Source organism: Patiria miniata, unplaced genomic scaffold, assembly GCF_015706575.1.
Source record: "Patiria miniata isolate m_02_andy unplaced genomic scaffold, ASM1570657v1 HiC_scaffold_7, whole genome shotgun sequence".
NCBI lineage: Eukaryota > Metazoa > Echinodermata > Asteroidea > Valvatida > Asterinidae > Patiria > Patiria miniata.
Genome location: NW_024037074.1, coordinates 25,595,557 through 25,619,683, shown reverse-complemented (window position 1 = coordinate 25,619,683; position 24,127 = coordinate 25,595,557). Strand labels below are relative to the sequence as shown.

General features: G+C 40.6%; 4 long non-coding RNA genes across 5 annotated transcripts; all 4 read right to left on the bottom strand.

The window, feature by feature from the left end:
- Positions 1 to 2,355: 2,355 nt before the first annotated feature.
- Positions 2,356 to 3,835, bottom strand: LOC119745841. 2 transcript variants are annotated; one of them, XR_005273667.1, is made up of 3 exons: positions 3,164 to 3,835; positions 2,853 to 2,999; positions 2,356 to 2,697 (listed from the first exon to the last, which is right to left on the bottom strand). It is a non-coding gene; the product is annotated as an uncharacterized LOC119745841 (long non-coding RNA). The 2 variants fall into 2 exon arrangements; XR_005273666.1 differs by having other exon boundaries at positions 2,853 to 2,969.
- An 810-nt stretch (positions 3,836 to 4,645) lies between these two features.
- LOC119745839 lies at positions 4,646 to 5,957 on the bottom strand. The gene is made up of 3 exons (XR_005273664.1): positions 5,898 to 5,957; positions 5,536 to 5,663; positions 4,646 to 5,385 (listed from the first exon to the last, which is right to left on the bottom strand). It is a non-coding gene; the product is annotated as an uncharacterized LOC119745839 (long non-coding RNA).
- A 1,227-nt stretch (positions 5,958 to 7,184) lies between these two features.
- LOC119745840 lies at positions 7,185 to 7,526 on the bottom strand. The gene is made up of 2 exons (XR_005273665.1): positions 7,466 to 7,526; positions 7,185 to 7,258 (listed from the first exon to the last, which is right to left on the bottom strand). It is a non-coding gene; the product is annotated as an uncharacterized LOC119745840 (long non-coding RNA).
- A 416-nt stretch (positions 7,527 to 7,942) lies between these two features.
- On the bottom strand, positions 7,943 to 19,945 carry LOC119745842. Its single transcript, XR_005273668.1, has 2 exons — positions 19,482 to 19,945; positions 7,943 to 8,102 (listed from the first exon to the last, which is right to left on the bottom strand). It is a non-coding gene; the product is annotated as an uncharacterized LOC119745842 (long non-coding RNA).
- Between the last annotated feature and the right edge of the window lie 4,182 nt (positions 19,946 to 24,127).

The window sequence follows — 24,127 nt, the reverse complement described above, 5'->3', positions numbered from 1 at the left end:
AATAATTTGAGGAATTAATAATCACTTTGTAATATCATAGATGATCATTACATAAGCAACGACTACATGACTGTACACGGTAAAGCCAGGTTTTTGTATTTCGCCATTTTGTGAATAAGATTTTAAAAAGGGAAGATAAAACTTGGGAATGCCCCCCCTTCAAAAAAAATTCCTATATTATTTTGAAACATTTCAGGACTATATTTTGTCTAATTAAGCTATTATGTGAAAAAAAATATTTAATGCGAGGCAAGTTCAACAGTCGATATATATTGCGTTTATCCTTTTGTGAGGTTAGTTAATTATTATAAAGAAAATGAAGACATGCAAAACCACAAAGAAAAACAATTGTGCATACGAAGTAAAAAATATAACAAGTAAAAAAAAGTGCAATGAAATGAATCACAAAAGGACAAACACAAATGTAATTCGAGTGTCACTCATACCTGTTGCAATGCATTTTGATAGAAGTTCCTGAACAGTTTCTTTAAATTTTCCTAAAAATTAAACGTTCTTGTGTTTTCTAATAAATATACAATGGAAAGAAAGTCACGTTTTAGCTAAACCGACGTCTTGTTAAAGACGTTAAATTTAAATAAAGTTTGTTACATTTCTTCAGTTTTTAAACAATAAATTAATCCGTTTTGAAATCTTTCAAAACTCTTATGACTTAAATTGGTTTTCTTAAAAATGCACTTTCAATATCAAATTAAATTTATAGAGCAAAATTCTCCGTTGTCAACTGAACAACTAGAACGGCGAAGCCGCCATGGCTCGCTGTCCAAGGCAGGAAGGGAGGCTGAAGGGTAGGGTTGAGGATGGGCATGATGGAAGGGGATCAGGATTCTTGTTGATGTGCCAAGGTGTAGGGGTCAGTTTTTAAATGTCAACATAAAAAGTCAACAGATTACCTAATAAATACATGTGAATATAGGTTAGCCGTCACTGTATTATGGGGGAGTTTTCCATTGTTAGAGTAATTAGGACCCAGTTGTGGATTTTTGCATCCCCAACAGTGTCTTCTGCTCCCCATACTTGTATTACCATGGGAAAACTCTTGTGTAGTCGCCACAAATGCAGAACAAGAATGGGTATACATGTACATGTAGACACAGCACCATCACCACCTCCCCCAAACCTTACCCCATCCCAAAACCTTACCCCATCCCCACCCCCCCCTCCCCCACCCAACCCCCTACCCACACCCATTCCATCCTCCCCTAATCATCCCCACCCTATCACCTACACATCCAAACCCCACCCAAACTCCAATCCCTATCTCCTTCCCCCTCCCCTGACCCGTACCCTCCCCAACCCCCTACACCCACCTACCCTATCTTCCCCTATCTGTCCTTACCCACTTCTACACATCCCCACCCTAACCCTTACTCGATTCCAATATCCCGCCCACCCCATTCCCCCACCCATACATCCCCACCTGACCCCATGCAACCCCTACTCTGATCCCTATATACTGCCCCCTCCCTTTATCCAACCCCTACAACCCATCCCTACACATCCCCAATCCAACCCCTACTCCGATCCTATATCCCGCCCCCTGCCCAACCCCCTCCTAACCCAACCCCTACATCCATGCCCATCCTCTCCCTACCTGTTCCCACCCCACCCCTACAAATCCCCACCCCACCCAAACCCAGTATTCCAACCCTCTCCTCTCCTCTCCCCACCCCAACCCGCCCCGCCCATCCTAGCTCCCCTACTCATCCTACTCACTCAAACCCTAACTCCAACCCTATCCCCCACCCCACCCCACCCCACCCTCCCCTACCCCATCCCTACTCCAACCCCATAAACTAAAAGATCAAACCAGAAGCTCATGCACATCCCCAAAATGCATAGTGTACATGTACATGTTATACCGGTATACACACATGTACATGTTATACCAGTATACGTGTACATGTAACAATTAAAAACTTTAACATTTCCTTGAATTAAAGTTCCTCAATAAAATCATAAAATTTACTGCAATGATATGAACCTAACTGAAGTTATAGGCCTAGAGATGATACCTGACAACTGCATTTAATTTTTTCCCCAAGTTAACTAGAACCAAAAACTTCAACATTTTTATCTGAACGCGGACGGCCGGACGGACGGACGGACGGACGGACGGACGGACGGGCGCCCGGACAGACGGACGGAAATTGGTATTACATAGGCTCGCATCTGCTTCGCAGCTCGCCAAAAAGCAGATAGAAAGCCTTAGGCGAGACCTCGTTTATAATTTACCGAGAAGATCCAATTGAATGCATTAAAGGTAAGGAGTATGAAATTGTTAACTTATTGATGCAATAATTTTGGATGACCCAGGACAGATCAAAGGAACGTACCTTCTCCCAGACGTGTCACTGCTAAAAAGCCAGTGACAAATCATTACCCTTACAATAATTTTTCAGCAAGTTTCCATTATTGTCCATTGTTAACTGTCTGTTGCAGTATCCGGTTTAAGATTATTTTAGAGGCATAAATAATTCAATGAAATCAAAATTACTTTTCATTTCATTTTAGTGTTGTTGCCTTAGTGTATAACATTAATGACGTTGCATTATGCAGTCGATTTATCATTTCATATTGTGCAAGCTAGTTTTTTAAACTCAAGTTTCCGATGAGGGCATCCTTGTCCAGCAGCTTTGTCATTGTCCAGTCTCGTCCAAGCTTGGTGGTCCTCATGTCCTAAACAATGACAAAATAAGCAAGCAAATTAAAAATATACATATATTAGGAAATCAAGCACTGTGGATTTTGTAGGAGGGACAAACTACAATCAGAGGAATAACAAATTAAAATCCTCATACCCTGGTCTTTTTTCGTTTTCAAAGTAAACTCACCTCAAGAATCAGAAATGGCCAGTCCATCGTCGGTCCTCCTAGCTTACGATGGCTTGAGGCAGGCTCATCCTCATCTCAGTAAGACAATGCCCTCATCAGTCAGTGGTCCTCATTTCTCTACAAGGATTCAAATGACGAAAAAAATATCTGAAATATTATTAACAAATATGTGCAAGGAGAAAGAAAACTTCGATTTTTACCCCACAAAGCAACACAACGCTATACCAGCACTCGTTGTGGAAGAACACAGAAAAGTGCCAATCACCAATTTTGAGTTATGTGACTAAGAGGAAGCCTACATGTAAACTAACTTCAAGAATCAGTAATTGGGAGCCCAGCAAGTAGATCATCCGTTGATCTGTCGGTCCTCCTTCCTGCTTCCGGTTCCTTGAGTTTCTGTGTGATGAGGCTGTTGGAGCCTTGGAGGGTTCATTTTCGTCCAGACAAAGCAGCCTAGCTCATCCATGCAGTCTCAACTTTTAGATCATCAGTTTCTTTGATGAAAGCTGCAACTCTTTCCGAAGTGGACAGGGGTACGAAAACACTGGGCCTAGCCCATTTGTTACCGAAGTGAAACATTGCAAATGTAGCCAATAATTATGTCTAAGCCTACCTATAACCAGGTCATGGGTAGGACCCAATGGAAACCAAACGATTCTACCCATGTTTCCATTATTTCCTTTTAAAAGCAGACACGATTACTTTATTCATAAGTGCCGACGCTGATAATGGCAGGTTGCTTTGGAAACTGCATATAAACTCGCACACTATAAACAACCATTAAAAGAAATTCACGTGACATTAAAATGACAAATGCCATCTTAATCCTTGCCGATCCCTTCCAAATCGGACTTACATTGAACATAGTACTATACGGAGGGAGGGTTACACGTAGGCTAAAATCAACAAGGAAATAGTAGTTTTCTATGTTACTCTAAACCTGTCGCATATCTTGAAATGCTTTCTTTTGAAATTTACGTCAAGTATACGGTATACTCGTAGCCCACAAAGATTTGATCGTGAAAGTCTATATTAGACCGATCTCTTTAACTACTGCAACGCTTTTTTCCGTTATGGTTTTCGTGTTCTCCCCTTCAATAAAACAGCACTGTCGACCTTATACGTTATCAAAGGTCAAAGTAAGACAACCAAATGAGTAACTCAATGGAGAAATATATCCTTGATGAAAACATGTATCCCTGCCGATCTTTCCAAATCGGACTCACATAAATGATGTAGATTAAGTTTAAACCTTTACAAAAACACGAAGAAATGTCGCATGCGATAGTAAATATGTCGCATGTCTTACACAGCCATTTTCCCTATCGCTTTGTTGATTACACTTAAGTTGTACCCTTTCACATGCATAACCTGGCTATTTCTGGCCTTTTTGAAGGCAAACTTCTTGACAATGTCACAAATTGCAGTTTTTTTCGCTGACAAATAATACTTAAAAGATGTGGTGTAGGCCTAGAACTTGGGGAATGCCTTTAACATGCTGCTTTAATTTAAATTCAGTCATTTTCTTTACATCGATATAATGGGACTTTTCCTTAATTTCCGTCATTTTTAAAACTTTTTTTCTGCCGTCATTTTCCCCACCGTTTACCAAAATTCGCTTTCCGACTTTTTTAAGCAGTGTAGTACCGTACCGGAAGTGGCTGCCGATTATAATTTGAAATTGTTTTGTTAACATTATTTCGGTCATTTTCATTTCGGGCTTAGGGCCTACAAGTTTAATCTTTTTACCGTAATTTTCGTCTCTTTAATTTGGTTCTTCCGCAATCGAATTGTTTTTACTTTGTAGGTAAGAAAAATAACACTGATATCAAGTATTATTTCTCTCACTAACGCTGTGATTTTTTAGCCGTGTAAACTATGTTTCGTCACTTCACTTATATGCCGCGTTGATTTTCGGTGTAATTTTCGTAATTTTCCCGTAGCTACCTGTGGAAACAGAGTGCCGTGCTTCGAGAAGAAACTCCACGTACTATGTGATTTTCGTTGTAATTTAATTTGACCGATTTGATTTTTGTTTCCACGTTTCGTCACACGCGTTTAGTCAAATATATCAAGTAGGTATCGCAGTAAAGGTAAAAACAACACTGATTTCAGTTATTTTCGGCGTAAATTTCATAATTTCTCAGCCACTTGTTGGAAGCGGAGAAGCATTTCTGTGAGAAGAAAATCCGCTCATGATTTGATTTTCACTGCAATGTATTTTACACACATTTGACTTTTTTCCTTCAATTTTCGTCATATTCGTTGTCAAATATTTCAGGTAAAGGTATCTCAGTAAAGTTAACAAGTAACAGTGATTTAAGCTATTAATTCTTCCAATTGCAGCGGTAACTTTGGCGTAAGAATTCGTATTTTCGTCGTTTTTATGTTTAATAATATTGCAAAATAATATGCAGTCTGCTGTTTGATCCAATATTCCGCAAATTGGAAAGTGTCTGATGAGGGCATCCTTGTCCAGATAGAGCAGCTTCGTAATTTTCCAGTCTCATCCAAGCTTGGCGGTCCTCATCTTCTAAAACATGACAAAAAGAGTAAACTAGCAAAATTTAGAATTAATATTTAAAGTGGAAATCAAGCATCGTAAGAGGTGACACAGTATTAAAGGAATAACAAATTTAAGAGTAGGCCTACATATCCCTGGTCTCTTTTCAAGTAAACATACCTCAAGAATCGGTAATGGCCAACCAAGCACGCAGTGTCAGTCAACCGTCGGTCCTCCCAGCTTATGGTAGCTTGAGGCAGGCTCATCCATCATAGGGCAATTCTCTCACCAGTCAGTGGTCCTCATGTCTGTAAAAAGATTAAAATGACAAAGGAAAATATCCGAATTATTATTAAGAAATATCTGAAAGGTAGAGCAAGAGGGGGGGGGGGGGAGGGGAAGAAATGTTCGAATTAACCCCACAAAGCAGTGCCCCACTACCAGCACTCTTTATTTGTGGGAGAACATAGAAGAGCGCCAAATCACCCATTTTGATTACTTGTTTCTGCTTATTCTTTAGGTATATGTAACTGAAAACTAACCTCACGAATCAGTAATGGGAAGCCCAGCAAGCAGGTCATCAGTTCATCCGACGGTCCTCCTCCCTGCTTCCGGTTCCTCGGGTTTCTGTTTGGTGAGGCTGTCGGAGCCCTGACGATGTCTTGAGGCAGGCTCATCCTCATCTCAGTAGGGTAATTCCCTCATCAGTCAGTGGTCCTCACTTTGCTGAAAGGATTCAAGTAACGAAAGGAAACATTTAAATTATTTAGCTGTATTCGTGCCATGGCTCGAAAGGGGAAAGAAAACATTGAATTAACCCCACAAAGCAAAGCCCTGCTACCAGAACTCGTTTGTGGACGAACATAATAACAGAGTCAGATCGCCCATTTAAATTAGTTCTGTGACTTGATTGTTCCTGTTAAGAGGAGGCCTACATGTACACTAACCTAATAATCAGGAATGGGAAGCCCAACAAGCAGGTCATCCGTTCATCTGTCGGTCCTCCTCCCTGCTTCCGGTTCCTCGAGTTTCTGTTTGATGAGGCTGTTGGAGCCCTGACGATGTCTTGAGGCAGGCTCATCAATCTCAGTAAAGCAATTCCCTCATCAGTTAGTGGTCCTCATTTTTCTGAAAGGATACGAAAGAAAACATTTGAATTATTGAGCTGTATTCGTGCCAGGGCTAGGAAGGGGAAAGAAAACATTGAATTAACCCCACAAAGCAAAGCCCGCTTCCAAGAACTCGTTCTTTGTGGAAGAAGATTATAACAGAGTCAGATCGCCCATTTTGATGAGTTCTGTGACTTGATTGATCCTGCGAAGAGGAGGATGCCAACATGTAAACTTACCTCAAGAATCAGTAATGGGAAGCCCAGCAAGCAGGTCATCAGTTCATCCGACGGTCCTCCTCCCTGCTTCCGGTTCCTCGGGTTTCTGTTTGATGAGGCTGTTGGAGCCCTGACGATGTCTTGAGGCAGGCTCATCCTCATCTCAGCAGAGTAATTCCCTCATCAGTCAGTGGTCCTCACTTTGCTGAAAGGATTCAAATAACGAAAGGAAACATTTGAATTATTTAGCTGTATTCGTGCCATGGCTCGAAAGGGGAAAGAAAACATTGAATTAACCCCACAAAGCAAAGCCCTGCTACCAGAACTCGTTTGTGGACGAACATAATAACAGAGTCAGATCGCCCATTTAAATTAGTTCTGTGACTTGATTGTTCCTGTTAAGAGGAGGCCTACATGTAAACTAACCTAATAATCAGGAATGGGAAGCCCAACAAGCAGGTCATCCGTTCATCTGTCGGTCCTCCTCCCTGCTTCCGGTTCCTCGAGTTTCTGTTTGATGAGGCTGTTGGAGCCTCAGTAGAGCAACTCCCTCATAAGTCAGTGGTCCTCATTTTTCTGAAAGGATAGGAAAGAAAACATTTGATTTATTGAGCTGTAATCGTGCCAGGGCTAGAAAGGGGAAAATCAACATTGAATAACCCCACAAAGCAAAGGCCCGCTAACAGAATTCGTTGTTTGTGGACGAACATGGAAGAGCGCCAGATCGCCCATTTTGATTAGTTCTTAATTGTTTCTGTTTAAGTAGGCTACATGTACACAAACCTGATAGTCAGTAATGGGAAGCCCAGCAAGCAGGTCATCCGTTCATCTGTCGGTCCTCCTCTCTGCTTCCGGTTCCTCGAGTTTCTGTGTGATAAGGCTGATGGAGCCTTGACGATGTCTTGAGGCAGGCTCATCAATCTCAGTAAAGCAATTCCCTCATCAGTCAGTGGTCCTCATTTTTCTGAAAGGATACGAAAGAAAACATTTGAATTATTGAGCTGTATTCGTGCCGGGGCTAGGAAGGGGAAAGAAAACATTGAATTAACCCCACAAAGCAAAACCCGCTACCAAGAACTCATTCTTTGTGGAAGAAGATTATAACAGAGTCAGATCGCCCATTTTGATGAGTTCTGTGACTTGATTGATCCTGCAAAGAGGATGCCAACATGTAAACTAACCTCAAGAATCAGTAATGGGTAGCCCAGCAAGCAGGTCATCCGTTCATCTGTCGGTCCTCCTCCCTGCTTCCGGTTCCTCGAGTTTCTGTGTGATGAGGCTGTTGGAGCCTTGGAGGGTTCATTTTCGTCCAGACAAAGCAGCCTAGCTCATCCATGCAGTCTCAACTTTTAGATCATTAGTTTCTTTGATGAAAGCTGCAACTCTTTCCTAAGTGAACAGGGTTACGAAAACACTGGGCCTAGCCCATTTGTTACTGAAGTGAAACATTCCAAAGCATTATGTCTATAAGCCTACCTGTAATAAGGCCACTTGTTACCAAATAAAAACTAAACGATTCTACCCATGTTTCCACTATTTACTTTTAAAAACAGACAGGATCTTTTTTGTCATAATGCACACGAACATGTGCCGACGCCGATAATGGCAGGTTGCCAATAAGTTGTAACCTTTCACATTGTACTTTTTTGGTGTGTGTGTGTGTGTGGGGGGGGGGGGGGGGGGGGGGGGGGGGGGGCAATTAGGTCTTTTTGAAGGCACTTCTCGACAATGCCAACAATTTTGATGTTTTTGAAATGCCGTCATTTTCTAAACAGATATTTTGTTCATTATGGTGTGATTTTTTTTCTCGTAATTTCGTCAATTTCATTTTCTTTTGCTGCCGTCATTTTCCCACCGTTTGCCAAAATTTGCAAGTACATGTACATGTATTTACTTCTCTCGTTGCAGATGATTAATTTCTATGCCGTTATTTTCGTCATTTTGATTTGTTATTTACATAACCCATTTTGTTTACTTTGTGGCAAGAAAAATAATACTGATTTCGGGTATTTTTACTCTCACTAACGCTGCGATGTTTTCCTCGCGTTATTTTCATCATTTTCCTAGCGTGTAGGCCTACACGTAGAAAGCGGAGTGATTTTTTTTCGGAAAAAAATTCGCTTACGATGTGATTTTCACTACAATTTATTTTGGACCGATTTGAATTTTGTTTTCAGTTTTCGTCATACGCGTAGTCAAGTAAATATCCGGGTAGGTATTTTTTAAGTTGATTTTTAAAGTTGATTTCGTATTTTCGTCAATTTGAGGCTTGCCGCTTCAAAACCGTAACATTTTTTTGCCCGACGTATTGCAGTTGAGAAAAACATAACACTGATTTCAAGTATTATTTCTTTCGACATCTGCTTCGATTTTGCTTAACGATTTGACATTTTCGTAGCCGCAACGGTTAATTTGATTTAAAAACATTTAGGCCTAATTTTGTCTATTGTCAGAGACAACAGACGGATACCATTAATAAAAATCACACCACACAGAGAGCAATGCACACTAAGGCAAAAAATCAAACATGCAACATTTACAATGAAACAAAATACCATCTACTTTTGAGTTTTTTCCCCCAAAAGTCATTCTCTCTGTAAGCATTTTTTTACTCACAGATAAGTTTATCTTTAAATAGTTACTTAATAATGAACCGAGCTTAAAAGATCTTCACAGAATAAAAATGTCTTTTATATAAATTTATGCAAAGTATAATTAACCAAAGTTATGACTTTTGATTTTACTACGATCATTAAAATATGGTCATATGTCAACTGTGCCCTCACTGCTCACAGACTAGCGAAGTATAGACAATGCGGTGCTTTTACAGACGCTGTTAATCCCAGATTTTTTTTACCTTTTAGTGTTACTATAAGAGCGTATATGTCACCTTAACAGAGAGCTCATTTAGGAATTAGCGTTAATTATTAACCAACAGTTTCTCTGTATGGCTATTTAAGTAGTGACGTCCTTCCGTGTTTTTGTTCTAAGTTTTAATGTTCAAGTTCTTCTGAAGGAAGGGGCCTCTTGGAAATCGGCGCTATACTAATATGCACCGAAGAGGGTATCCCTTACAAGTGACACTGCACCTGGCATGGTCACTGTCAATTGCCGATGGCGTAGATTTTATGAATCTTGTTTGCTCTTAAACATTTTATACAATCATAAAGAAATTATATCGTCGTTGGTGGACAACGCACCAGGCATTGCCACTTTCTGTAGTTGTTTTACTAAGTTTGTTTAATTATTGTTTTGAGTTTGGCAAAGTACCAGCCATAAAACATCACAAAATGACTCTCAATCAATTACAAAATCGACTTTAATTTTGGAAGTTTCTTAAATAGCGAAAATAAAATAAAATACACCAGTACTTTCAAGTTTAGGGGACAGTGTTATTCATTAGACTGATTTTCGTTTGCATTAAGTAACGGTGTTATTTTCATTTTTTTTTTTTTTTTATAGAAAACTTCTAAAACTCCCCATCGCACTGCCTGCAGGCTCAATGTGCGCATGCTCGCAGCGGGCTATGCTTGCTCCCTAATTTTCGTTTGCTTCATTTTCCCTAACACTGTTCATTACACTTTGCTAAACAGTTCCCTAGATTTTATCACTTCGAAGTATGGTACACGAAATCGCGCGATTACGCAGGTACGCGGATATGCGGATATGCGGATACGCGGGTACGTGGGTACGAAGACCAAGAGGAGATGAACATATTGTTCTTATTTAGGGCCTACTACTATACATATGACAATCACAACGTACGTACGTGATGCATTTAAATTATCACATACGTACGTGTGATAATATAATATTACGTACTTACGTAATATTAGTATTATTATTGCGTACATACCTGATAAATAAGTACATATTACGTACGTACATGTATTGCATATGTAAGTGATAATACGTGTATCCTTAAACGAGTATACGTTGTGTATACGTACTTAATAATTATCACGTGGGCCCTACGTACGTAATAATTATCACGTGGGCCCTACGTGATAATATTACCTACGTACGTGATAATATTCAAGTACGTGCGTGAGTTACGTACGTACGTGACAATAACACATACGTAATATTATGAAAATTTAAAAAAAAAAATAACTCCCATGTCCCTTCTCGGTCTTCGTACCAAACCGTCTCCGGTCTAGCCAAAAAAAACCAAAAAAAAAACACAAAAAAACACGAGTTTGCCGAACATTACGTATTAATATGCCTTGTTGTCGAACGGAAAAGCGATAGAACGCGGTGCGGAGGTTTCTAAACGCGTATGAGAATATTTCGCCGAATCTAAATGCCTATAACATTATCCTAACACTCCTACAGATCCAGCAGCTGCTTTGCTTTGCGGATGCTGCATAATGCACGCCTGCAGCGTTTGCACTCCTCCCAACTTGACCTACAAAAAAAACCTAATTAATTGTTTGCACAACTTGCACCAACGTTTTGCCCAGAATGTTGATTAGGTTTTATATTGTTTCAATTTATTTTTTAGTTTCTGAGACTGAGGTGGAGAACGTCTTTTAACCTTCTCCAGAAAGGGAGTTACACAAGACCTGCAAGTCAATGTGACAATGAAGGAGACACTGTCACAGGTTTATCATTGAAAGTACTGGTGTAAATTAGCGAGTTGAATTATTCAGGGACAACAATTTGAAAAAAAACTTCCACTGGAGTGCTACCCTTCAACTGTTCCACGTGCGAACGCAATGTCACTGCACGTATCAAATTCCTATGCAAATTAACACACGTGGGAACACAATGTCAATGCACGTGACAAATTCCTATTGGCATTGCATTATTATTGAATAAAATAATCATTTTCGTTCAACCTTAATTCTGCTGTAATTTATCTTCCATGTAAATTTTTTTTAACATCCAATGAAATTTAAGGAGTTCTCTGTTTCAGGTGACAAAACTCTCTTCTTTTACCAGAGCTTCCCCAAAAAATTAAAGCATTTTACTGCCTTGAAATGAAGTTGAAATGGAGTAAATTATCCGCTCAGCCAGAAAATAATTCCTGGCCGGCCAGTGGCTTCTTGCAGTCTCAAACTTTATATCTAAACTGCTTCGGATTAACGGAGCCTATAGCCACGCCCCATTTTATTTACAAACGTGCGAACGCAATGTCACTGCACGCGTCTTTCGAATTTCTATGCATAGATATAGAAAAAAAAAGACTACATCGGCAGCGCGTCCACACGCGCCCATTCATTGTGCGATAAATCTCCGCTTTTTTTTTATTGTGTTTCGTGGACGCGCAACAAATTAACGTAAAGTAATGAAGCTAAATGTATCTTTCCTCTAGCACCGCGACCAAGCTCAACGCAAGCGAAGCAAGAAATACGCACCGAGTATTTACGCGATTCGCCCACGCGTTAGTGATAATGGTGCACTGTGCGCGTAAACGGCGTTGCGTTCGTCACGTTTTCGCGCATCATTTGTATCTTTCCTCCAGCACGTGACCCTCCATGCAAGTCCGCGCGTGTGGACGCGCTGCCGATCTAGTCTTTTTATTCTATATCTATGTTTCTATGCAAATTAAACGTGCGAACGCAATGTCACTGCACGTGTGAGATGGATTCTTATGCATTTTTTATTCTACGTGCGAACGCAATGTCACTGCACGCGTGAGACAAATACCTATCACTTATAATTGCTTATCCCAAAGTTATACTTAATGCACAAATAAAGGCCTTACACTTACTTATAGTCCAGCGGATATGTGACAAAATATCGATGAATTGTGCACTTTTGCATAAAAGCGTGAAACTTGGCACAGATGTTTATATTCATGCGAGAAAATGTTTTAGATGTGGAGCCATCGCAAATTTACCCTTTTAGGGGCGTGGCATCCATTTAAAAAAAGGGGGGCGGGACGTGTCGTGCCCGCAGTGAAAATGGTTTTTCCCACTTGTTACAAAAGCAGGAAACTTCACAAAGACATAATTATATAGATTATTAGTATTTTCCAGATTCGGAGCCACCACAATAGTACCTTTTTGGGGGCGTGGCAGCCATTAAAAGAAAAGGGGGATTTAATTATTATGCCCACTTTGGAAAACATTGTGCCCATATTTCATGAACGAATAAAACGTCCCACAGACGTTTATATTCATGAGAGAAAAAATTCCAGATGTGGAGCCATCTCGAACACACTCTTTTAGGGGCGTGGCAACCATATAAGAAAAAAAGGGGGCGGGGTTTTCCTTATGCCCACCCTGGAAATATTGTTCCCACACTCTCAGAGAAATGGAACATTCCACAAACATTGACATTCATGAGAAAAAAAAATCCAGATGTGGAGCCATCTCGAACACACCCTTTTACGGGCGTGGCAACCATAAAAGGAAAAAAGGGGGGCGGGGTTTTCATTATGCCCACCCTGGAAATATTGTTCCCACATTCATGGAGAAATGGAACTTTCCACAGACATTGATATTCATGAGAAAAACAATTCCAGATGTGGAGCCATCGCGAACACACCCTTTTAGGGGCGTGGCAGCTATATTGAAAAAAAGGGGGGTTCTCATTATGCCCAACATGGGAAAAATGTGCCCACATCTCATAAACGAATGAAGCTAATTCCCACAGACATTAATATTCACGAGAAAAAAAAAGTCGCACGTGAAGCCATGGTAAACACACCCTTTTAGGGGCGTGGCAGCCATAGTAAAATTGGGGGGAGGGGGCTAGTCATGATGCCCCTATAAAAGAAAGTCATGCCTACCTTTCATTAATGGATTAAACTCCACACGGACAATATATTCATGAAAATATTCTTTTTTTTTTTAAATTCGAAGCCATCACAAACTTATCCTTTTTTAGATGCATGGCATCTATTTTAAAAAAAAATGGGGGGGGGGTGCTACTAATCATTTGCCCACCATCGAACTTTCATCAATGACTAAACTTCACACAAACTTGGTGCAAGATAATAAATTCATATGTAGAGCCACAGCAAACTCATCCTTTTAGAGGTGTGAGGGGCCTACTCACTGTGCCCACAATTGCAATTTTTATATTTTGTTGTTGATTTCTTATAATCTTGATTGGCCCTTAACCTATATTATTTGGAAATACAATGACTTACACCAAAGAGCATGGGTATGTACCGGTATGCTAACCCGTGTTATAGGGTTCAATGTGTGTACTTGCACCTATATTATCATGCACATCTAAATTCCAGAGTGATTTCATAATTACAAATACACAGCACACAATGGCAGCCCTAAACTCTAACATTTAACATTTAAGGGCCATGGAAATCCTTTTTTTACGGGGGGAGGGGGAGTGTAAAATCCCCCTACCCCCTACCCGTTGCGCCGCATTGACAGCAGATTGGGTAACAACAGTGGTGGACACGTCCACAATGACTTCACATTCAATGAATTTGTGTACCCCCACCACACAACCCCTTTTGGTCTGTCAGAAAAAAAAAGGCAGGGGAAACAATGTATTTGGAGAAAACAATGCCCTAGATGCCCTAAGAAAACAAAGGGTTTGCCGACAGTAACTTCCAACTATAAAGGCGGCCCTACTCCAACACATTAAACAGCTATCTGAGGTGGATTTTATTATATGAAACGCGGTAAAAATTGTCCACGTTGTGCATATTCAGTACCCCCCCCATTTTGAAAATGGATGCCGCGCCTCTAAAAGGGTAGGTTTGTGATGGCTTCACATAAAAACTAGAAATGTGTTTGTGGACAAACACAAGCTGTTTCGGATATTTGAAATACTCTGAGCACGGGATAAACAATCAGTGACGTCACTGTATATGTCATCTATAAAAGCACATTATGTCAAGTAAAACCAAATCGAACATAATAGTTCTGTAGATATAGGCCTATAAAAGAATAAAATGCCCCTTTAAGGGACGTCACATGACATTTGATGATGACGTCACTTCAATTTTCATCTATAAACCATCCCTGTGAATGTGCATACCAAGTTTTAATCCAATCGGACTTGTACTTTCGAAGTTATAGCGATTCGAAGAAATGCTCATTTAATGTCACGTCGCGTGACACATGATGACGTCATCGTTATGAACTCATTGGGGACCACCTTATGCTGCTGGTCTTACTAGTGTCTGACAAGTGTAAAGTCAATCAGACATACATGTATAGAAGTGTTCGAAGTCTAACATGAATTGCATTTACGAAAGTGCCAAAGTAGAGTGTTTTAAAATGTGTACAAACCCTATGGGGGAAATGCATCTTTAATGTAACGTAACCTGAAACCTTATGATGTCCAGATCACGAATTTCTTCTAGGACCATCTGTGGGTGATGGTCTAAGTGTGTACCAAGTGTAACGTCGATCGGATTTACGAAAGTGCCGGAATGGAGCGTTTTAAAACATGTACAAACCCTATGGGGAAAAATGCATCTTTAATGTGACGTAACCTGACTCTTGATGACGTCACGATCACGAATTTCGTCTAGAACCATCTGTGGGTGGTGTTCTAAGTATGAATTAAGTTTAAAGTCGATCGGATTTACGAAGATGCCAAACTGGAGTGTTTTAAAACGTGTACAAAACATATGGGGACAAATGCATCTTTAATGTGACGTAACCTGACACCTGATGACGTCACGATCACAAATTTCTTCTAGGACCATCTGTGGGTGGTGGTCTAAGTATGTACCAAGTCTGAAATCGATCGGATTTAAAAAAGTGGCAAAGTGGACTGGCTGAAGAAACGTGTGTTAAACCTATGGAGAAAAAGTCTGAAAAAAAAAAAGAAAAAAAAAGAAAAACTAGAAATGTGTTTGTGAACAAACACAAGCTGTTTCGGATATTTGAAATACTCTGTGCACGTGACGAACAATCAGTGACGTCACTGTTTACATGTATGTCATCTATAAAAGCACATTATAATACGTATATGCCAAGTAAAACCAAATCGAACATTATAGTTCTGTAGATATAGGCCTATAAAAGAATAAAATGCCCCTTTAATGGACGTCACATGACATTTGATGATGACGTCAATTCAATTTTCATCTATAAACCATCCCTGTGAATGTGCATACCAAGTTTTAATCAAATCGGACTTGTACTTTCGAAGTTATAGTGATTCGAAGAAATGCTCATTTAATGTCACGTCACGTGACACATGATGACGTCATCGTTATGAACTCACTGGGGACCACCTTATGCTGCTGGTCTTACTAGTTTCTGACAAGTGTAAAGTCAATCAGACATACATGTATAGAAGTGTTCCAAGTCTAACATGAATCGCATTTACGAAAGTGCCAAAGTAGAGTGTTTTAAAACGTGTACAAACCCTATGGGGAAAATACATCTTTAATGTAACGTAACCTGAAACCTTATGATGTCACGATCACGAATTTCTTCTAGTACCATCGGTGGGTGATGGTCTAAGTGTGTTTCAAGTCTAACGTCGATCGGATTTGCAAAAGTGCCAAAGTAGAATGTTTTAAAACGTGTACAAACCCTATGGGTAAAAATGCATCTTTAATGTGACGTAACCCAACACCTGATGACGTCACGATCACAAATTTCTTCTAGGACCATCTGTGGGTGGTGGTCTAAGTGTGTACCAAGTCTAACGTCGATCGGATTTGCAAAAGTGCCGAAATGGAGCGTTTTAAAACATGTACAAACCCTATGGGGAAAAATGCACCTTTAATGTGACGTAACCTGACACTTGATGACGTCACGATCACGAATTTTGTCTAGGACCATCTGTGGGTGGTGGTCTAAGTATGAATTAAGTTTAAAGTCGATCGGATTTACAAAGATGCCAAACTGGAGTGTTTTAAAACGTGTACAAAACATATGGGGAAAAATGCATCTTTAATGTGACGTAACCTGACACCTGATGACGTCACGATCACAAATTTCTTCTAGGACCATCTGTGGGTGGTGGTCTAAGTATGTACCAAGTCTGAAATCGATCGGATTTTAAAAAGTGCCAAAGTGGACTGGCTGAAGAAACGTGTGTTAAACCTATGGAGAAAAAGTCTGAAAAAAAAAAAGAAAAAAAAAGAAAAACTAGAAATGTGTTTGTGGACAAACACAAGCTGTTTCGAATATTTGAAATACTCTAAGCACGGGATGTACAATCAGTGACGTCACTGTACGTAAATGTCATCTATAACAGCACATTATAATATGTACATGTCAAGTTACAACCAAATCGAACATTTTAGTTCTGTAGATATAGACCTATAAAAGAATAGAATGCCCCTTTTAGGGACTTCACATGACATTTGATGATGATGTCACTGCAATTTCCATCTATAACAAATCCATGTGAATATGCATACATGTACCAATTTTTAACCCAATCAGACTATAGTACTTCCGAAGTTCAGTTTGAAGAAAAACGTGTACAAAACCAATAGGGAAACATTGCATCTTTAATGTGATGTAACCTGACACCTCATGACGCCACAATGACGAATTTCTTCTAGGACCATCATCGGATTTACGAAGATGCCAAACTGGAGCGTTTTAAAACGTGTACAAAACCTATGGGGAAAATGTGCATCTTTAATGTGAAGTAACGTGACACCTGATGACGTCACGATCACGAATTTCTTCAAGGACCAGCTGTGGGTGATGGTCTAAGGGTGTACCAAGTGTAACGTCGTTCGGATTTACGAAAGTGCCGAAATGGAGCGTTTTAAAACGTGTACAAACCCTATGGGGAAAAATGCATCTTTAATGTGACGTAACCTGACACTTGATGACGTCACGGTCACAAATTTCGTCTAGGACCATCTGTGGGTGGTGGTCTAAGTATGAATTAGGTTTAAAGTCGATCGGATTTACGAAGATGCCAAACTGGAGTGTTTTAAAACGTGTACAAAACATATGGGGAAAAATACATCTTAAAGGTGACGTAACCCGACACCTGATGACGTCACGATCACAAATTTCTTCTAGGATCATCTGTGGGTGGTGGTCTAAGTATGTACCAAGTCTGAAATCAATCCGATTTAAAAAAGTGGCAAAGTGGACTGGTGGAAGAAATGTGTGTTAAACCTATGGAGAAAAAGTCTGAAAAAAAAAAAGAAAAAAAAGAAAAAAAAAATCTTAACGAAAACAAGAGCTGTTTCGGTGTGTACACCGAAACAGCTAAAAAAAATCTTAACGAAAACAAGAGCTGTTTCGGTGTGTACACCGAAACAGCTAAAAAGAAGATTTTTATGAATATATTGTCCGAGTGGATATTAATCCATTTATGAAAGGTATCACAACTTTCTTTTATAGGGGCATCATGACTACCCCCCCCCATTTTATTATGGCTGCCACCGCTCTAAAAGGGTGTGTTTACGATGGCTCCACGTGTGATTTTTTTCTCGTGAGTATTAATGTCTGTGGGAACAGCTTCATTCGTTAATGATATGTGGGCACATTTTTCCCATGTTGGGCATAATGAGAACCCCCCTTTTTTTCAATATAGCTGCCACGCCCCTAAAAGGGTGTGTTCGCGATGGCTCCACATCTGGAATTGTTTTTCTCATGAATATCAATGTCTGTGGAAAGTTCCATTTCTCTATGAATGTGGGAACAATATTTCCAGGGTGGACATAATGAAAACCCCGCCCCCCTTTTTTCCTTTTATGGTTGCCACGCCCGTAAAAGGGTGTGTTCGAGATGGCTCCACATCTGGATTTTTTTTTCTCATGAATGTCAATGTTTGTGGAATGTTCCATTTCTCTGAGAGTGTGGGAACAATATTTCCAGGGTGGGCATAAGGAAAACCCCGCCCCCTTTTTTTCTTATATGGTTGCCACGCCCGTAAAAGGGTGTGTTCGAGATGGCTCCACATCTGGAATTTTTTTTTCTCATGAATATAAACGTCTGTGGGACGTTTTATTCGTTCATGAAATATGGGCACAATGTTTTCCAAAGTGGGCATATAATAATTACCCCCCCCCTTTTCTTTTAATGGCTGCCACGCCCCCAAAAAGGTACTATTGTGGTGGCGCCGAATCTGGAAAACACTAATAATCTATAAAATTATGTCTTTGGGAAGTTTCCTGCTTTTGTAACAAGTGGGAAAAACCATTTTCACTGCGGGCACGACAAGTCCCGCCCCCCATTTTTGAAATGGATGCCACGCCCCTAAAAGGGTAAATTAGCGATGGCTCCACATCTAAAACATTTTCTCTCATGAATTTAAACATCAGTGCCAAGTTTCACGCTTTTATGCAAAAGTGCACAATTTTTTCACATATCCGCTGGACTATTAAAGATATAGTCCATCATTTGTAATTTGTGCATTTTGTTCGTTTGAAGCAACAAAAGTGTTCAAAATCTAATGAAGGATACTGAACAACTAACCTGATGAAGTTTCAGCTCAGCTTCAGCTGTATATTCTGAGAAAAACAGCATTCTAGGATCTCAATTTCAAATCAAAAGTTGCTGAATCATGTTTTGAGTTGTTTTGAATTGCAGCTATACGCGATGTTGCGCACTGATCCGACGAATTATAGCAACCGCGCGCGCCTGTGCGTCGTGCCAATGCTTGCGCGCGCTGCGCCGAATAAGAAAACGGACAACTAATTTAAATTTTCCTACGAAAGGCCTTCTTTCGTTGATTACTTCAAAATGATAGCTTGCCAGAAGGATTAATTTCACAGGGAGTTTAGTCCACTTACTATCTTTCAACCAAGTATGTTTTTCATCAATAATACGCCAGTTACTCTTCGGATGGCTGCAAATGATGGACTATAGCTTTAAAGTGGCCCTAGATTTTGTAGGAGAACCTTATACACATGGACATTAATCAGAGACATGTAACGTACCTCTTTCTACTCTTGAAGACATTGCCCCTCTTGGTGTTGATCTTGCAGTAAATGTTAACGTTGTCTTTGTTAATACAATATAAATTGGACACAATGTGCACGTTCAATTAGGATAAACAATTTTATGTAGAGCCAATATGATAATTTTGAACAGTATAATGAGTTGCATGCAGTGAGCGTGAGGAGCACAACGACAGTAATGAAGGCCTAGCCCAGCACCGAAACAACAGCTAGGTCGCTGTACCATGGTGATCAGCGAGGCATGAATGTAACAATAGGGTTGGAGTCTGAGTGGAAATCTTCTAAACACGTTATTTGCATAATGTGCATTCAGCACAAGCCTGGGTTAGAAATGAGAATCGGATAGAATGCTAATGACGTAATCCCGATGGGCGATTACATTTTGGTCACGAGACTTACTTAGAGGGGTGGCACAGTTTCATACTGATCAACTTCAGTTGAAAACAATTGCCTGTTTAAATACATTTGTGAAGGACGAAAACAAAAGGTACTGCACCCACTTTGGGGGGTTGAATTTTTGGACTGACCGGTTACAGTCGAATCAACGGGGCACTTGCTCAATAAAAGGCATCTTCCGTTGGTGTAGCAGCAGTGGCGTAGCCACCGGGGGGGGGGGGGGGGGGGGGGGGGGGGGGGGGGGGGGGGGGGGGCGTGGGGGGGACGTGGGGGGGGGGCGTGGGGGGGGGCGACCGCCCCCTCCCCCCATGAAACATTGTCGCCCCCCCCCCAGTCGCCCCCCTCCCCCACTGGGATTTTGAGTTTCTAAAAAAAGTATCATTGATCTACATGACGCCATGGGCGTCAATCCTGGGGGGGGGGGGGGGGGAACAGGGGGACATGTCCCCCCCCCCCCCTTTGAAGGGTGAGGGACACCATATCAAATGTCTCCCCCCCCCCCATTTTTGAACTCGCGTCTCATTTACAGGGCCCTATAATGTACTACAATGTATCTTTTGCTTAGAAAATATTGGTTAAAGTGGTCAGAAATTGCCTCAGATAGCACCACAGAGCATTTAGAATCCAACATTTTCGGGGCCCTTTAGCGGGCCCCGAACCCCACGCCTATAGCTCAGAATTCTGGTAGCTGATTCAATGACTCCAACCTCGAAAACAATGTTCACAAAATTTTCTTATGCCTTTAACTGAGAAAACCTCGAAAATTATGTTTAAATTATTATCTTTTGTGCTAAGATAATCATTGGTTAAAGTGGTAAGAAATTGCCTCAGATCACACCACAGAGCATCGAAAATCCTATTTTTTTTCGGGGCCCTTAAGCGGGCCCCGAACCCCACGCCAATAGCTCAGAATACCGATAGCTGATTCAATGTCTCCAACCTCTAAAACGATGTTCAAATAGTTATCTTTTGCCAAGAAAATATTAGTTAAAGCATGTAGGAAAGTCGTAAGAAATTGCTTCAAATCACACCACAGAACATCTAGAATCCAATTTTTTTCCCGGGCCCTTAAGCGGGCCCCGAACCCCACGCCGTAAGGGCTTCGCGCTTCGTGCTTGCATCAGTTATGATCAAGGTATATGTCCCCCCCCCCCACTTTTGAGAAGCGATTGACACCCCTGCTTGACGCCCCCACATGAAATGTTTCAGCCCCCCAGCGCCCCCCCCCCCCCCCCCCCCCCCCCCCCCCCCACTGAAAAATTCCTGGCTACGCCACTGTGTAGCAGCGTATCCAGCTTTTTTTCGGGGGGAGGGGCACATCCGTGCTGAACTTGATGTCAACATGTTTTTTTTCACCGGACACTTGGCCTCCGTAAAAGCAAATGGGGGGGGGGGGGGGGTACCAATTTTACACACATTGGAGCGCTCTTCGAAACCGGCCATTTTATTCTGGTTCTGTATCTGGTAGAATATACTGCATGCATAATCTCATCACAATAATGACAGTGCGGGAACACATTGCCCGATCGTAGCATGAAACCCAATGGAGCCAAATTATTCAAACGCCACTTTTGAAGGATTTCCGGTACAAATGCAAGAAACTGTTGATCTTTTATGAAGAATTTGGGTTGGAAACACATTAGCACAGCTGTAGGGCCTACCGATATTCGCGGAGTGCCCGGGGCCTATCGCGCTTAGCAGCCGGTCTATTCGCGGTCCGTTAATGGTGACTGCGGGCGCGCGGCATGTACCGCGTTCACCGATTGTAAATCTCAACTTTAGGTCCTCATCAGTTTCATTAAAAAGTATTTTAAGAATTAAGGATGTATATTGTGAAAATAAAAAAAATAGTTATTTGTTTGGTGTTCTTAAAATGTTATAGGAGGAGCTGAGGCTCAACTTTGAGAATCAAAACCGAAACTCTGATAACGAAGCTTAATTTGAACGTGATTTACCCTCTTCTCTTGCGGAAAGGGATTGTTTTATTTTCATGTGTGACCTTTTTATTATTGGTTACTATTACCATTTATGATAATAATTATTATATTGTACCAGAAATCATTTCAAATGGCGTTTGAATAATTGGCTCCATTGAGATTCCCGACACGACCGGGCATGCAATGTGTTCCAGGGGGCAAGTCGGTCAGGGGGCGAGTAGGTCAGGGGGCGAGTAGGTCTGGGGGCGAGTCGGCTAGGAGGCGAGTCGGTAAGGGGCGAGTCAGTCAGGGGCGAGTCGGTCAGGGGGCGAGTCGGTAAGGGTCGAGTCGGCCAGAGGGCGAGTTGACCTGCAACCGTGCATGCGTACCGCAGGGCTGGCAGGCCACGTGGTATTGCCTAGTTGGATGAGTTGTCCAGCTGGGTTTTGTAGACCAGCAACATTTTTTATGCAACATTCAAAGGTTGGGCCCCACCTATAGCTAATTTCCGAGTGAAACCAAGTAAAGTCAGACGTGTGAGGGAATGTAGTCAATGTAAACTATAGTTGGGACCGCAAAATAAAAATATTGTAGTGGCCCAACTATAGATAGGCCCCACCCATTGGTCCCAAGTAAAGTCCGATGTGTATCAGAGCTGTAGAGAATGTTTTACAGTCGTACAGCAGCGTAAACTATAATTGGGACTGCAAAATAAAAAGATTGCCATGGCCCACCAATAGCAAATGTCAGTAGGTCAAAGTAAAGTTAGACGTGTATCAGAGCTGTAGGGAATGTTTTATAGTTGTACATCAATGTAAACTACAGTTGGGACCGAAAAATAAAAAGATTGGAGTGGCCCAACTATAGATGGGCCCCCTTGATGACTCCCAACTATAGTTGGGGTGCTACAGTTGGGACCGTCCTAACTATAGTTGGGGCGTAACATAGACAACCGATTTTTTTACTGAGTAAAACAATGTGAAAAAAAATGATGATAGCTTGCAACAATTATTAACAAATCATTTTGCACATTTATTGGAAAGCGAAATTGTGTTCAATAGTTTATTCAAGTTTATTAAATAATATGTTTTTTGTTAACTTAATTATCTTTTGTAAAATTTATTTAATTTCTCCAATAATGACCCATACAAATACTTTTTTGTGGGTTTACCTATGATGAAAAAATTACATTGATACAATTAAATTGGCAAAATCGCATCACAGGAAGTTTTTACATCTCCAATATACACTGGTCATAACTTGTCAAGTTCTAAATCAACACAAGGAATCCTTGGTTTCATTACCAAATAATTATTTATGTTAACAACCATAAATCCATATAGAGACACTTAAAGGGGCCTTCGAATCTCCTGAATTGGAGCCTGTATCGAGACATAAAGTTGGAAAAACCTGTCAGTTTCAGATTGAGATGTCAAAAAAATAAATACATGAAAACTCATAACGACTGCATGCTACATTTGTTAAACAGTTCCCCTCTTCGTAAAAAGCAGTTGAGTGGATACTACAGCTCACAAGGAACATTTCACTCAAGGAACAGAGTACTGAAACTGTCACTCTATACTATTACATGTATAAAATAAACATCTTGCTTGAAAAGTCTCTCTGTAGTGTTAGTCCACCTGAACCAACACTTATACAATCTTAAGGGCTCATGACACAAATTTTACTTGGGCTCTTATTTTGTGCAACTTTCTACTACTCTTAAAATGCATGAAAACTATCTGACCATCCCTTTTTGGTTAATTTTTATTATAAAGCGCACTTTTTTTTAAACATTTCAAATTTTCCATGCTTTTCCTGACAAGAGAGGGCGCTGTTGCTGTGATGTCATTGCAGGAAGACACTGTTCAGTTTTGGGTTTTCTGTTAAAAATTGTGAACCGAAAAATTGCTCATTGAAAACATTTGTGGGAAAGCTTGCCTTTTTTGGGCCTATAAATGTCATGCACTGAAACAACTTGCAACAAAGCACCAAAGAAAATGAAATTTACGATAGCAAATTGTGACAAATTCTGAAATACAATGTAGCTATACTATAACATTGAGGTTTCTGCTTGAAATGACATAACACTTTTGCTCATGAATATGCAAATTTGCATTAGCATAAAAACCAAATTTGAAAATTTGAAAACAAGTTAAATGGGACACAAAGGTGCACTCCCAAGGATTGCACTAAAACATGACATTACATGGGCCTTTAAACTTTCAAGTATTGATAAGCCATCATTCACTCTTTCGATAGAATTGCTATAGTGATTCAAAACCAAGGCTAAACTTCAAAGCAAACGAAAGA